The sequence below is a fragment of the Macaca nemestrina genome, chromosome 8 (genome assembly GCF_043159975.1).
Source record: "Macaca nemestrina isolate mMacNem1 chromosome 8, mMacNem.hap1, whole genome shotgun sequence".
Classification (NCBI taxonomy): Eukaryota; Metazoa; Chordata; class Mammalia; order Primates; family Cercopithecidae; genus Macaca; species Macaca nemestrina.
Genome location: NC_092132.1, coordinates 28,038,647 through 28,051,292, shown reverse-complemented (window position 1 = coordinate 28,051,292; position 12,646 = coordinate 28,038,647). Strand labels below are relative to the sequence as shown.

General features: G+C 38.1%; 2 long non-coding RNA genes across 17 annotated transcripts in view; one reads left to right on the top strand and one right to left on the bottom strand.

Moving 5' to 3' along the window:
- The window catches only part of LOC105475937 (uncharacterized), a 459,161-nt gene that overhangs the window by 239,646 nt on the left and 206,869 nt on the right, over positions 1 to 12,646 (bottom strand). The gene's annotated exons all lie outside the window — the stretch shown is intronic.
- Positions 1 to 12,646, top strand: part of LOC139355767 (uncharacterized) — a 46,280-nt gene that overhangs the window by 20,441 nt on the left and 13,193 nt on the right. The window contains exons 2-3 of the long non-coding RNA XR_011606805.1: positions 5,285 to 5,361; positions 6,650 to 6,738. This is a non-coding gene — a long non-coding RNA (uncharacterized lncRNA). The remainder of the gene's footprint in view (positions 1 to 5,284; positions 5,362 to 6,649; positions 6,739 to 12,646) is intronic.

Here is a 12,646-nt window from a genome sequence, read left to right as displayed (position 1 = left end):
TATAAAGTTATAAATGTATACAAAAATATAAATCAACCATTGATTTTAGGGGGTAATAGTCTTTAAACAGCTTTCTACTAAAGATCTGTACTGCTTGCCACTAAGCAAGAATGACAGAAGGAAATTCGGTAAGAATATAAAGATTGGGTTAAGATTTTTAGGGAAATAGAAAAATAATAAAAACGTTGCCTAAATAACAAACTTCCGGCCGGGTGCGGTGGCTCACGCCTGTAATCCCAGCACTTTGGGAGACCAAGGGCGGGCGGACCATGAGGTCAGGAGATCTAGATCATCCTGGCTAACATGGTGAAACCCAGTCTCTATTAAAAATACAAAAAATTAGCCGGGCGTGGTGGCGGGCGCCTGTAGTCCCTGCTACTTGGGAGGCTGAGGCAGGTGAATGGCGTGAACCCGGGAGGCGGAGCTTGCAGTGGGCAGAGATCTCGCCACTGTACTCCAGCCTGGGTGAAACAGCGAGACTCTGTCTCAAAAAAAAAAAAAAAGTCTTCCTAGATGGCAAAGTTTGAGGCTCCTTGGTAAATTCTGCAATAGCAAGTAATTGACAAGTGGCTTAAAATACAGTTTTATTAAAATGACATTCTCAACTAGCAGGCTGTCAGGCATGATGTCTGAAGGCTTTTGCTGCGATGAGAGTGGTCTTCAAAGAGTCAGCAGGATTCCTCTGGTGAGACTGGCCACTCCCCCATGACATCCTTGTCATCTGCGTTAGGTGCCCAGCATCCCAGGTCACACCTAGTTAACAGTGGTTAACCTAGTCAGACTGATTTAGATTTGAATAATACCAGTTCCAGTACCAATTAGCTGTTTATCCTTGGACAAATTACTGATGTTCTCTGAGTCTGTTTTTCTTATTTGCAAAATGAAGATAACAACTATTAAGTTAAAATGCAGTTTTTATATGTCAAAATCTATCAAATAACAGCAATGTTATTGCTTCCACAATAAAGTCACAATTTTCAAGACCTAGGAAGCAGTGGAAAAAGTAGAGCGTGACCTAGACCTATATGCTCGTTTCTAACTAGCTGATGGACAGATTGTGAGAAAGCTTACTCAGGCAAGAAGGTCCCAGAAAGACAGGCCCACACCAATTTATCTGTCAGGATCTTTGTTGGCTGTGTCAAAGGGCTATGTAAGAACACAAATGCATGAATTTTTCAGTGCCCTGCACTGGAAGGGTGAAAAATCATTTTAGAGAATCTACAGAAGCAAGATTTGCTTAGAGAACATGTTATAGTGGTTAGCATGTTGGATTTGACTTAGGTGAGAACTGCTTCTCTGCAATGAACTAGCTATGTGAACCTGGCATTGGTCTCACCTCTTAGATTTTTTGCTTTCTCATTTATATGATGGAAATACTAACTGGAGCCCTAAATGCCACAGAGGTGATAATAACTATCATTCATTCTGCACTTGTTATATGCTGGGCACTTTACGCTAATTATCAGATTAACGTCTCACAGCAACCATATGAGGAAGGTACTGTTATTGAAATTCCCAGTTCACAATGAGGACACTGGGGCTTAAAAACAGTAAGTACAAGATCACACAGAAATTAAAAGGTGGAACCCCAGCAGTTTAATTCTAGAGCTTTCTTGCCTATGAACACGCTATACTGCTTTTAATCATAAGGCCTAAATTCTAGTCCAGGTTCTATCATTCATTTGTTTCACTGGACTTTGATTTCCTCTTAAGCTAAATGAGGGGATTGTACTTGAATGAGGTTCTAAATGATTTATGTCAAATATTCACCCTGGTCATTTCTGATAGAAGTTTCTAGGAGCATAGCATTCAGAAAGATTGTAAAAGCTGTCTTGGTTCAGTGGGAAATAGTGCTGTGATTAACTAGTGATGTCTGCCAAGGGCATGGCACACGAGAGGCATGGAAGCACTTGTAACATGTTTTGCATCCCTGGGAGAAATAAGGACACTTCTGGTTGTTATATTTTATTATTCTGTTTATGCGTTTTCTCTTAGTAGCTGCCAAGAGGGCAACCAATGGTAGTCTGGTCAGGCAAGGGCTACATTGTGGGACAGGGATGTCTAATAGAATTTTCTACCAGGATGGAAATGTCCAATACAGTAGCTACGAGACACATGTGACTATCAAGTACTTGAAATCTGGCTGAGTAGCTCTATATTAAATTTTTTTAACTTTTCATTTCAAAAGTATAAATTCAAATAGACTTATGTGGCTAGTGGCTACTATATTGGTCAGGCCTAGGACAAAGTTCAGTTGGCTGTGGATGAACACCATGGGCATGAAAACTGGGAGGGAATTTGTCTGGCAGGCTGAAAGTCAGGGAAAGGTAATTCAGGTTTGACCAAAGGGGATGCTATGGAAGAATGTGGATATCAAAGCTGACAAGTGATGCCAAATTTAAAGGTAGGCATGGAGAGCAAGTAGTTGGGGAGAGATAGGAGGCAAAAGACTAATCATCTGACTTCCTAGCTGTGTAAATCCTGCACTAGGGTGTCCCCTCTGATTCTGAAATGAACAGGGCCTGGGCTTTGATTATTTGAATGCAAATTGCCATGATGTTCTTTTATTAATGGCATAACTTGCCTCAGCATCCCTGCCCATTCCTAACTATCCTTCAGAATCTTCCCAAATCCCCACTATTCCTTAAAGTCTTCCTATCAATGTCCATCCACTGGCTCGATGAAATAGTCCCAACTGCTTAGCGTTACCGCCAAGCAAATTGTCAGCACACTTTGTAGGCACTCCAAAAGTTTGGCTCTTTGTTACCAAAATTCAAATTTAGTTAGCTTAATCAAAATGAGGAATAAATAGGGAGAGTATCAGAGCATTCTCGTACAAGAATTGAAGATCCAAGCCATAGGAATGGATACTGCTAAACTTCTGCAAGAAATAGGATTCAGTCAGAATCTTCTGTCTCTCATTTCAGGACTTTGTCCTCCACTCTGTCTTTCTATACTTTAGCTACCCATGCTTTGCCTTGCTGCATGGTGGAAAACATGCCTGCCAAGGACTTCAGCCAGTAAGGAAAGGCAGCGTGAGGCTCTCTATGTTCCCAAGTGTTAAAATATCAGGGAAGGAACTCTGACCCATCCTGATTCTAGTGCCTACCCCTTGATCTGTAGTGGAGAGAAACAGGGAGCAAGAACATGTTCAATTATTGGCATTTATACTGAAAATCATGAAGTTGGAATTTGGGGGAAGAAAGGACAATTCTCAGAAGACAGCAGGTGCTGTCCCAGGAAAAAAAAAGCATGAGGAGTTAGAAAAACAAAATGGTAAGTTTCCATTGGATAAATAATAGGATAATATAACACGGATAACAGATATTCATTAGCAAAGGCTATTTTTTTCTTTATAAAGCAGTCCAAGAATGATATGAAACTTTGCCATCTGCAGAACTCAATGATTTTTCCCCACTTATTAGGATCCAAAAGGAAAGCAACCAGATGCTTTAATTACTTTGATTGTGGAGGTGAAGGAAAGTCTTGCTTTTAAACGAACACTGTATTCATCCATTAATTGTGTCAGGAAATTGAAGGGACAGTTTGGCTTTATATTTGATTATCTCAATATCTATTGAATAAAAAAATATTTTTGCTTCATTAGCAGTAAAATATATAGGAGTCTTGATGGATCATGCTAAGTATTATTTCCTTATTTCTGGTCTTAATCACTATATTTAATAAGGAAAGGCCAGGTTCAATAAAGAATGCATCTGGCTTCAAATGATTAATCGACTTTTATAGAACTCACATGCTGGCGATTCTTTAGGAAACTAGAAAAGACACCATGAATCACAACTCCCTGCACACCCTCCCCTCCTACCCTCCAGCTTTGGTTTTACTAATCAGCCTCAATTGACTATCTTGGGGCATTTTTACAAAGGTACATCTTTTGTCTCTCACATCCTGAATTAATGCTGTAGGTAATCAGCTTCTGAGGCTGAGGTCTCTTTCATCCCCATGCAAGTCAGCTAAATGGTTTTTCCTTTCAGCTTGGAATGTGAGTCTCCTCCTTTCATTCCCTCTTTGACTCTTCCCTCTGGTTACTTTAATTGGGATGTCAAATTGCATCATTGTGTAGGAAGCTGAACTTTTTGAAATTGGTCCAGGACAGAGTTTTCTTGAGTCAGGGGGCAATTTTTCTTTGTAATGTCATTTCCAATTCCTTAAGGCAGGAGATGAATTAGTCTTGCACATTAACAACAAGAAGTGAGGCTGTGGCCGGCTGCCGATGCTGCAGATCCGAATGCAAACATGAAATCGGTAGGAGAAAAATACAAGTACACACCAAGATCGGCAGAGTTGGCTTGAATGACTGAAGGACGTTTTTTGGAAAGGGAATCTGAGCCTCAAAATTAAGTTAAATTAAATTAAATCCTGTGAATTCTTGTTGCCAGGGAATTTAACTACTTAAAGATATGCATGCGTCTTATTTACTGCTGTATCTCTAGAGACTGGAGCACAGATAGCAAATACCTGCTGTGTTTGCTGCCACTACTACTTAATCCTTCCTCTATAGCTGGCACTGCTAATCACTCATGACACTTTCCTGCTGAGGCCACATGTAGACTCAGACGGCTACAGGCAGTAACCACCAATTGATCAGAGCTGGCACACAAGATGGAACCTATTTGCAATCCCTGGTCTAGAACATTGTTAAGTATTTAATGAATACTTGTTGAATGAAGTAAATGAAGACATGTTTCTAGAGATTATGGGACTTTGTGTTACTCCCTTCCCTTGCATTTAAAGTGCACTTTTTTTAGCTCAGATGGCCCCTAAGGAGTCAAATCTGATATTATTCCATAATTTATGCTTGCCACATTACCCTCCAACTTTATCTAAAGCAGAGATAGAAATAATTGCCTTCAAGCCATATTTATTCTAACATGCAGGCACATCTGGGCATGTCTGAAGACCCAGTGAAGTGGGTCTGAGAATTTCATCCCACAGCGTGAGAGCTGAGCACATGGATCAGGCTCTACAGCAAGGGGCCAGAATGGAAGGGAGGTAATCACGGGTATCAAATGTCACACTCTGATAATTTGCCAGCTCAGTCACATGCCTGCTTCTGAGGACAAATGGGCTGCAGGAGGTCGGTTAAAAACTACAAAAAGCTGTCAATAAAGTGGTCATAATGTGGTGCAAGTATGAGGCACTGGGCAGTGATAGGAAATGCCATCCTTATCAACCTCTTCAACACTGCTCCTTTGGCAGCATGAGCGCACAGGGCAATGTTTACCAGCAGCTTTTCGGCATCTTCCATCATTATCCTAAACAGGTACCATCTCTACTGAGCTGCTGCTTTGGGATTGACTACCAGGACGTTCAACACGGGGGCTGGAGTATTCCTAGAAGGTGAATAAATGGCAGAGCCCATGTGGCATCCAAGAGGACAACATTTGTCACTCATAGGTGAAACACCACTTAGGGACTCTCAGAATTACTTGGGGGAAATATTGAGGTAGTGCACAAGAATCCCTGTCACGCATGTGTGGAGAGGTGAGAAGTAGTATTATGATACCCTGATCCCAATTTACCTTCTATGAGCTAAAAGACTCTGGTTGAAAGCATTTTAAGGACTTTGCTATCTCAAGGACTTTGGGTAGAAAGGACTCAGGATGGAATACTGACACAAATATTTCTAAAGAGAAATATTTTCTTCAGAGCAGTTTGATCACCAAAATGCATTAATTTAATACCTAATGACATGCAGCATTTAGCTTGCTACAAAGGGAGTTCCACAGAATTCAAACACAGCCCTCCAGGAGAGTATACAAATCAAGAATACCCGTACACACTATAATGGCCACATGAAAAGCTCAAAGCAATGCAAGGATTGTTGGTGCAACATTTCTATCACATATAGGTCATTTTTCTAAGAGGATTGCAAACTGCTTTAAATCACATGAGAGTATTATCCAATTCGCTCTACAAAAATAAAGGCTCAGAAATTCAAAATGACAGGAGCCAGGTCTGTATGACTGTAGGAAAATCAAAGGAGTCTAGAAAATTTGACTAACTCAATTTGTCCCAGTTCCTTAGGGAGGCTTCAGAAACCAAAATTACTATTTAATAGTCCAGGTAGTAAAGTTGGATAGACAAGATCTTTCTGACTTTTCTGCAATTGTTTTTGAGACACAGTCTTAACTGAAATGTCAGAACCAAGGGAAGAAGAAACATGACAGCATTATTGAGCTTCTGAAATACAAAAATGTTTCTATCACCTCCAAACCTCCACCCTGGCCAAAATCAGAAAGCAATAAAAACAAGGATGTCCTAGAAAACTTTGATGTCCTTGAATCAGCCTTAATCATGCTTGATTTTTCTGCAGAATGAAATAATGTGAGCCAGTGTGACATAAAGCAGTTCTTAGCTTTTGATTTTCATTAAAATCACCTGGAGAGTTTGTTGTAACAGAGACTGCCAGGCCCCAACCCCAAAATTTCTGATTTAATTGGTTTGGGTTGGGAACCAAATAGTTTCATGTCTAACAAATTCCTGGGTGATGTTTATGCTGCTGCACAGGGGCATGGCACAATTTTGTAAGCCACTTATGAAATAATTGATCACTACTGTCTGATTCTGTTATTTCATTGGGCTTGTAAAATGATGACTTTCAAGTCTATATCTTTGTATTTTTTAGTGGGAACTACTCTGTATAGAAGAACTTTCCTTTCACAGTTTCCATGAAAACTATGTGATGACTTCTGAAATACAGATCAAACCAGAAAGGTAAGATAACTGTTTCATTTTCTTCCTTTGGTTATTAAATTTCAGAGTAATGATTATAGCTTAGCCATCTCCAGTGGCATTCGACGAGTTCTTTCTACAAATTCAAGCATCAGACAAGTCACTCCTCTCTATAAGACATAGAGGTAAGGAGTGTTATACTAATGGATGCGTGTGTGTGTCTGCCTGTCTGTCTCCCTCCCTCTCTCTAACCCCCTCTCTAATTAGATTAGCAAATGCAAGTCGATTGTCTATTTTCTTGATTTTCCAAAAAATCAGCTTTGTGTTTTTATTATTAAATCTATGATATTTTTGTTTTGTTATCAACTTGTGCTTTCATTTTTAAAAGTTTCCTTCTTTCTGCTTGTTTAAAATTGTATTTTCTGCTTCTCTTTGTTGGAGACTTAAGTAATTTTTTACTGACTTTGATAGTTAAAGCTATGGATACCAAAGCTACAGATTTGATATGATTTAATATTTAAAGCTACAGATTTTCTTTCTAGTGCTACTTTTTTTCTCTCAGTTCTTCAGATTGGATAATTTCTATCAATTTATCTTCAGATTCACCGTATTTTTTTCTGCTGTCTTCCAACCACTCTTTCGCCCACCTAGGAAATTTTTTATTTCATTTATTTTTCAGATCTAGAATTATCATTTGATTCTGGGGGGGATTTCTATTATCTGCTGAAATTTTCTACTTGTTCAATCATCAAAGTTATATACTTTTAAAAATAATTTGATTATACTTTCTTTTAATTATTTGAAGACATTTTAAACCATTACTTTTAATCTTTATAAAATCCAACTAGGGCTCTCTCAAAGTCTGTTTCTGTAGACTTATTTTTTCTTAAGTATGGGTTATACTTCCTCATTTGTTTGCCTGATAATTCCAGTTGAAAATTGTCCCTTTTAGGGAATATCTTGAAGCAATTTTGGATTCTGGTATGAGCTTCTGAGGAATTTGGTGTTTTGTTCCAATAGACAGTTAATTTGCTTGGACAAAAAGCTATAAAGTCTGTCTTTCCAGTACAGTGCTCTTTCCACCATAGATTTCAGATTTATTTTGAGTCTGGAAAGTTTTTTTTAATCTATAGTTGTAAACATTGGCTCTGCCCCATTGATGTTTTGTGCATTTGGAAACTCTAGTTACACATATGTTGCTTCTATTCTGTATTTCAGATTTCCTTGAATGATTTGTCCCCTTATTTTCATTTCATTATTTTCAGTTTCCCCATAACATGTATTTCCCACATTAAGCTTTCTATAATATCTACTTAACTTTGAATTCTTTCTAATTCATTCTTTTTATCCTGAGTTTTTCTAGTCCATGCTTTATTTCCTTCAGCTCGCTTTTCATCTCTTTCTAGTGTCCAACTATCTCAATTTCTAAAATAGTTTGTTTCTGCTATTCTTTCACTGCCTTGGTCATTTTCTTTACTTCTTTTGACTGAAAGTGAAATATGTGGCTTCAATTTCAATCTTCTTTGTAAACAAAAATGTGAGTTTTTCAATGTTTTTATTGTCCATAATAATTGAGTTGTATGTTTTAATCTTATAATAGCTTTTCATATGCTTTAATTCTTTGCTTAAATGAGACTATCAAAAGACAGATCTTTTGTCGAGGTTGAAGGTAGGCCAAAGAAGCAATCCCAGACTCACATCTAAAGGTATCCCTCCTCTCTGGCTACTAGGAAGTATTGAAACTATGACATTTTTGTTTATCTCCTTCTTTGCCTCTCTGGGCTAAGCCTGATTCTGCAGGGGTCCCTGTTTCTATTATTTTCTTCATTAGATATCTGTGGACTTTGCCCTCCAAACTGTTATCCTCACTTGTATTTTGCTTTTACAGTTGGTTTCTTCTCCTCCTCCTTTTCTTCTTCTTCTTCTCGTTCTCCTCCTCCTTCTTCTCCTTCCTTATTCTTCTTTTTCTCCTTTCCCTTCTCTTTCCTCTTCTTCTTTCTTATTTTTCTTCCTCCTCGTCCTCCTCTTCCTCTTCTTCTTTTTCCTTCTCCTTCTTTTGTCTATATCCTCTGGAACTTTCCCTTTCTCACAAGTATTTGAACCTTCACTATAACTGGGATCAACAGAGTTTCCTTGGTCAACATAAATTCTGTTTCAAGTAGTTATTTTAAGGATAGGTCTCTGTGCTACTGATAGAATATTTCCGGGATCCTTGAGGCATGGGCTACTGAAGCACTGTTTGAATGTTCTGGGGTTTCTTTAATGGTTCTCTACAGTTATTTTGCATTTACCAGTGCAATGACCCTAATTGCTCTTTTTTTTTTTTTTTTTTGGTCCTTCTTTAATTTTGTTCCAATTGTTCTTAGATTCATTTTTACTACGCAGTTTTCTCCTTTGGGAATAAATTGACAATTTTTGCTTTCAAGGCTCATAGGATCCTTTTATCCTGCTATTTCTTTTTGTCACTAATGCCACAGAGTTGCTGGTCCCTAAAGTCACTGATCATTTGGGTTGAAAAATTAACTACTGACAAGTACTCAAGAAAGGCTGCAACTAGATCCCATTAAGTAGAAATTTCTGAGGCAAGTCACATAACATGTATGGCACAGAGAAAACTCCAAACCTGCAAATGAGCTTTTATCTTTTTATGTAAAATTCTATCCATCATTCAAGGCCCAGTGCAAATGTTCCCTCAGGAAGCTTTTCTTTTCCTGCCTACGTATCTACCTAAATTTAATCTTTTCCTCTGCATTCTCATCATATCTCCTCTTACTTACCTGCTACTTACCTGTTCTATCACCTCTGTTATAGACCTTTTTATCTTTTTTGTAATTTTTCTGCTTATATAACTATTCAGGACTAGATTTTAAGCTACTCCAAGACATGCATATATTCCAATATTTTTTCATATCACCAAAGCCTAGAAGGCCCTCAAGTATTTAATTAAATTTATTATCAAATATTTACGAGTACTTGCTATGGATTAGGCACTGCTATAGAAGCTAAAAATTCAAAAGTGAATAAAATTGCATCCATGTGGACAGACCTAGAGCAGTTACTGTTTGCTGCTAAGGTTTCCACTACAGATGCAAGTTTTTTAAAAAGTCCTTATGCTTTCTATCTCATTGTGGCAGCCAATCTTGAATGGGGGAACACAGGAAGAAACATGGTAATGCAGGGAAAAACATGAAAAGAAAAAAGCATTTTTGTAATTCATAAAAATTTTTGTAAATCATAAAGAGCCCGTTTTACCAAAAACAGAATAAAAAACTTGAGTTTAAAGTATGTAAAGAAAAAATAAGCTCTGCCCTCTTGGAACTTTCATTCTAGTGTTGTAATAACAGATAACACCAAATTAAATGTCAGACAGTGGTCTAAGAGCATCAGGCATATGTTAACATGTATAATCTTCATAACAATCATACAACATAGATACAACTATTGTCTTAGTTTAGATTCTCCAGAAGCAGTCCTGACACAAGAATTTATGTGCCAATAGTTTATTTGAGTAGCTATCCCAGGAAACTTGATAGGCGGTGGGTGAGATAGGGGAGAAAAAAAGATAATAAAATACAGGTTGTCAAGTGAGTTATCATAATATGTAACTGGAGCTTAATCTCATTGAGAAACAATGAAATAGAGGCAGAATAAACCTTAGCGTTATATCAAACTAGGGGTGAGGAAGATGAGATATTTATCTACTATCTCTGTCCTATTATTGGTTGAGTGCTCCTCCTGAGTCCTCTGGGTAGGCTGACCGTACTTCTATGACCAGAGGAAAAAAAGAAAGAAAATAAAAGCTCTTCAGCAGAGATTCGTAAGAGTTTTATTGTTAGCAGCCTTCAGGAGATACAAGCAAATGCTAAAGGGATGTGGAGGGACAACAATTTTTGTTGAAATTATGTTATTCCATTTTACAAATGAACAAACTGAGGCACATGGAGGTTAAATGACTTACTAGAAATATACACCTAAAAACTGATAGAGCAAGAGTTTAAATCCTTGAAGTCTTGCTCCAGAGTATGTGTTCTTAACCATTATACTGTGTCCCATCACAGTATAGAGAGGAAAGAAAAATGAAAGGAAGGAAAGAGAGGAAGGGAAGGGTTATAGTTCCTCATGAACACATTTTATTTCTACTACTAGGCTTATGCTTCTAGAGAGTAGAACTCACATTTTATTCATCTTTATTTCTCCCTTTATCTCTCCTTCGGCCAACCCTTCAACCTACCCTGAACACTGCCAAAAAATGTCTAGCACAATACCTAACTTCTATCTAAAGAGATAATTATAAGGCCCTTATCACTAGGATTTTTATTATTAAAAACTGTATTTTTAATTCATTATACAGTGTAGACTAGCAGGCTTTGTAGTCAGAAAGACTTGTATGAATAATTTATTCTCAACATTTCTCCTTCCACAGTTCATAATGGGTGCTTAATAAATGGTTTCCTGTTTGTAATATTACATGACATTTTACAGTTTACAAAAGAAGTTTATACTTCCTTATTCTATTTATCTCTCCATGAGTTACTTCATGTGCATATTCCTATTTTCACTCTCAGTTGCCCTAAATTGTATAGAAGAGAAAAATAAAGGTCATAGTCTATAAAAATAAAAATAAAGGTATGTTTTATTAGATTGTTTTTTAGCAAATATTTGCTCTCTCTCTCTCTCCCATGAGGTAGAGTATATTTTCCTGGTCCAATGACTTGAGAACATGTGATTTGCTTTGACCAAAGAAATATGAACAAAAGTGGTAATGTGCCAATTCCAAGATGAGGCTTTAAAAATCACAGCTAGGGCAGGCGTGGTGGCTGACACCTGTAATCCCAGCACTTTGGGAGGCCGAGGTGGGTGGATCATGAGGTCGGGAGATCGAGACCATCCTGGCTAACACAGTGAAACCCCATCTCTACTAAAAAAAAAAAATACAAAAACATTAGCCGGGTGAGGTGGCGGATGCCTGTAGTCCCAGCGACTCGGGAGGCTGAGGCAGGAGAATGGTGTGAACCTGGGAGGCAGAGTTTGCAGTGAGCCGAGATCACACCACTGTACTCCAGCCTGGGTGATAGAGTGAGACTCTGCCTCAAAAAAAAAAAAAAAAAAAAAAAAAAAGGAAAGAAAGAAAAAAAATCACAGCTAGTTTTCTCTAGCCCTAGCCCTATTGTGTTTCTGCATTTTGCCATGGGATGAACATGACCATGATTCTGCATCTTGATCTTGGGTTCTGGCAGGAAAGGTACAAGAAGCTGACATGAACCTGACCTTTAACCTGAAGCAGACAGAGTTGGGCCCAGCTGGCCTGCAGTCCTGTGAGCAGGAAATTGATGTACATACTCATGAGTAAACCATAAACATTTGCTGTTATAACCCGGGAAGATTTGGGAGTTGATTTTTATGTGCTGTTATGGCAACAATTGTTGATGAATGTGGGTATACAGTATTGGAAGTTCTCATGCGTCTTTGATGGCCAGCCTCTCAGTACTTACAGAGCTTCTCGGCCTCACCAGATATTCCCCACTTGAATAATGAAGTTGTATGGTTGGGAATAGACATTTTGCCTATTTGGGTCTATAGGTTTAGGACCCTTGGAGGATTCAAGACTGGTAGAAAACCACAGCATGGTCCAAGATGCAGGTGTTCATGCCTGCAGGTAAGTAGATGCATCATTAACTTCAACAACAATAAATAAAATTTAAAGAGATTTTTAGATTATCATATACTGAATGAACTAAGATTAACTTTCTAACGAATGGCCACAAATTTCTAGTGTGTTTATCTTTCCCATATGCTTCCCAGCTCTGCTAAGTTGGAAGCCTCAAATCCATCAACCAATAAATCATTCCTTGGGTTTCACTTTAGGGACCAATTAAAACTATCAACATGTTTTCTTCCATTACACTGGGAGTTTTATCTCCAGCTGTTGGGATCTGAGCTTCTAAAAGTA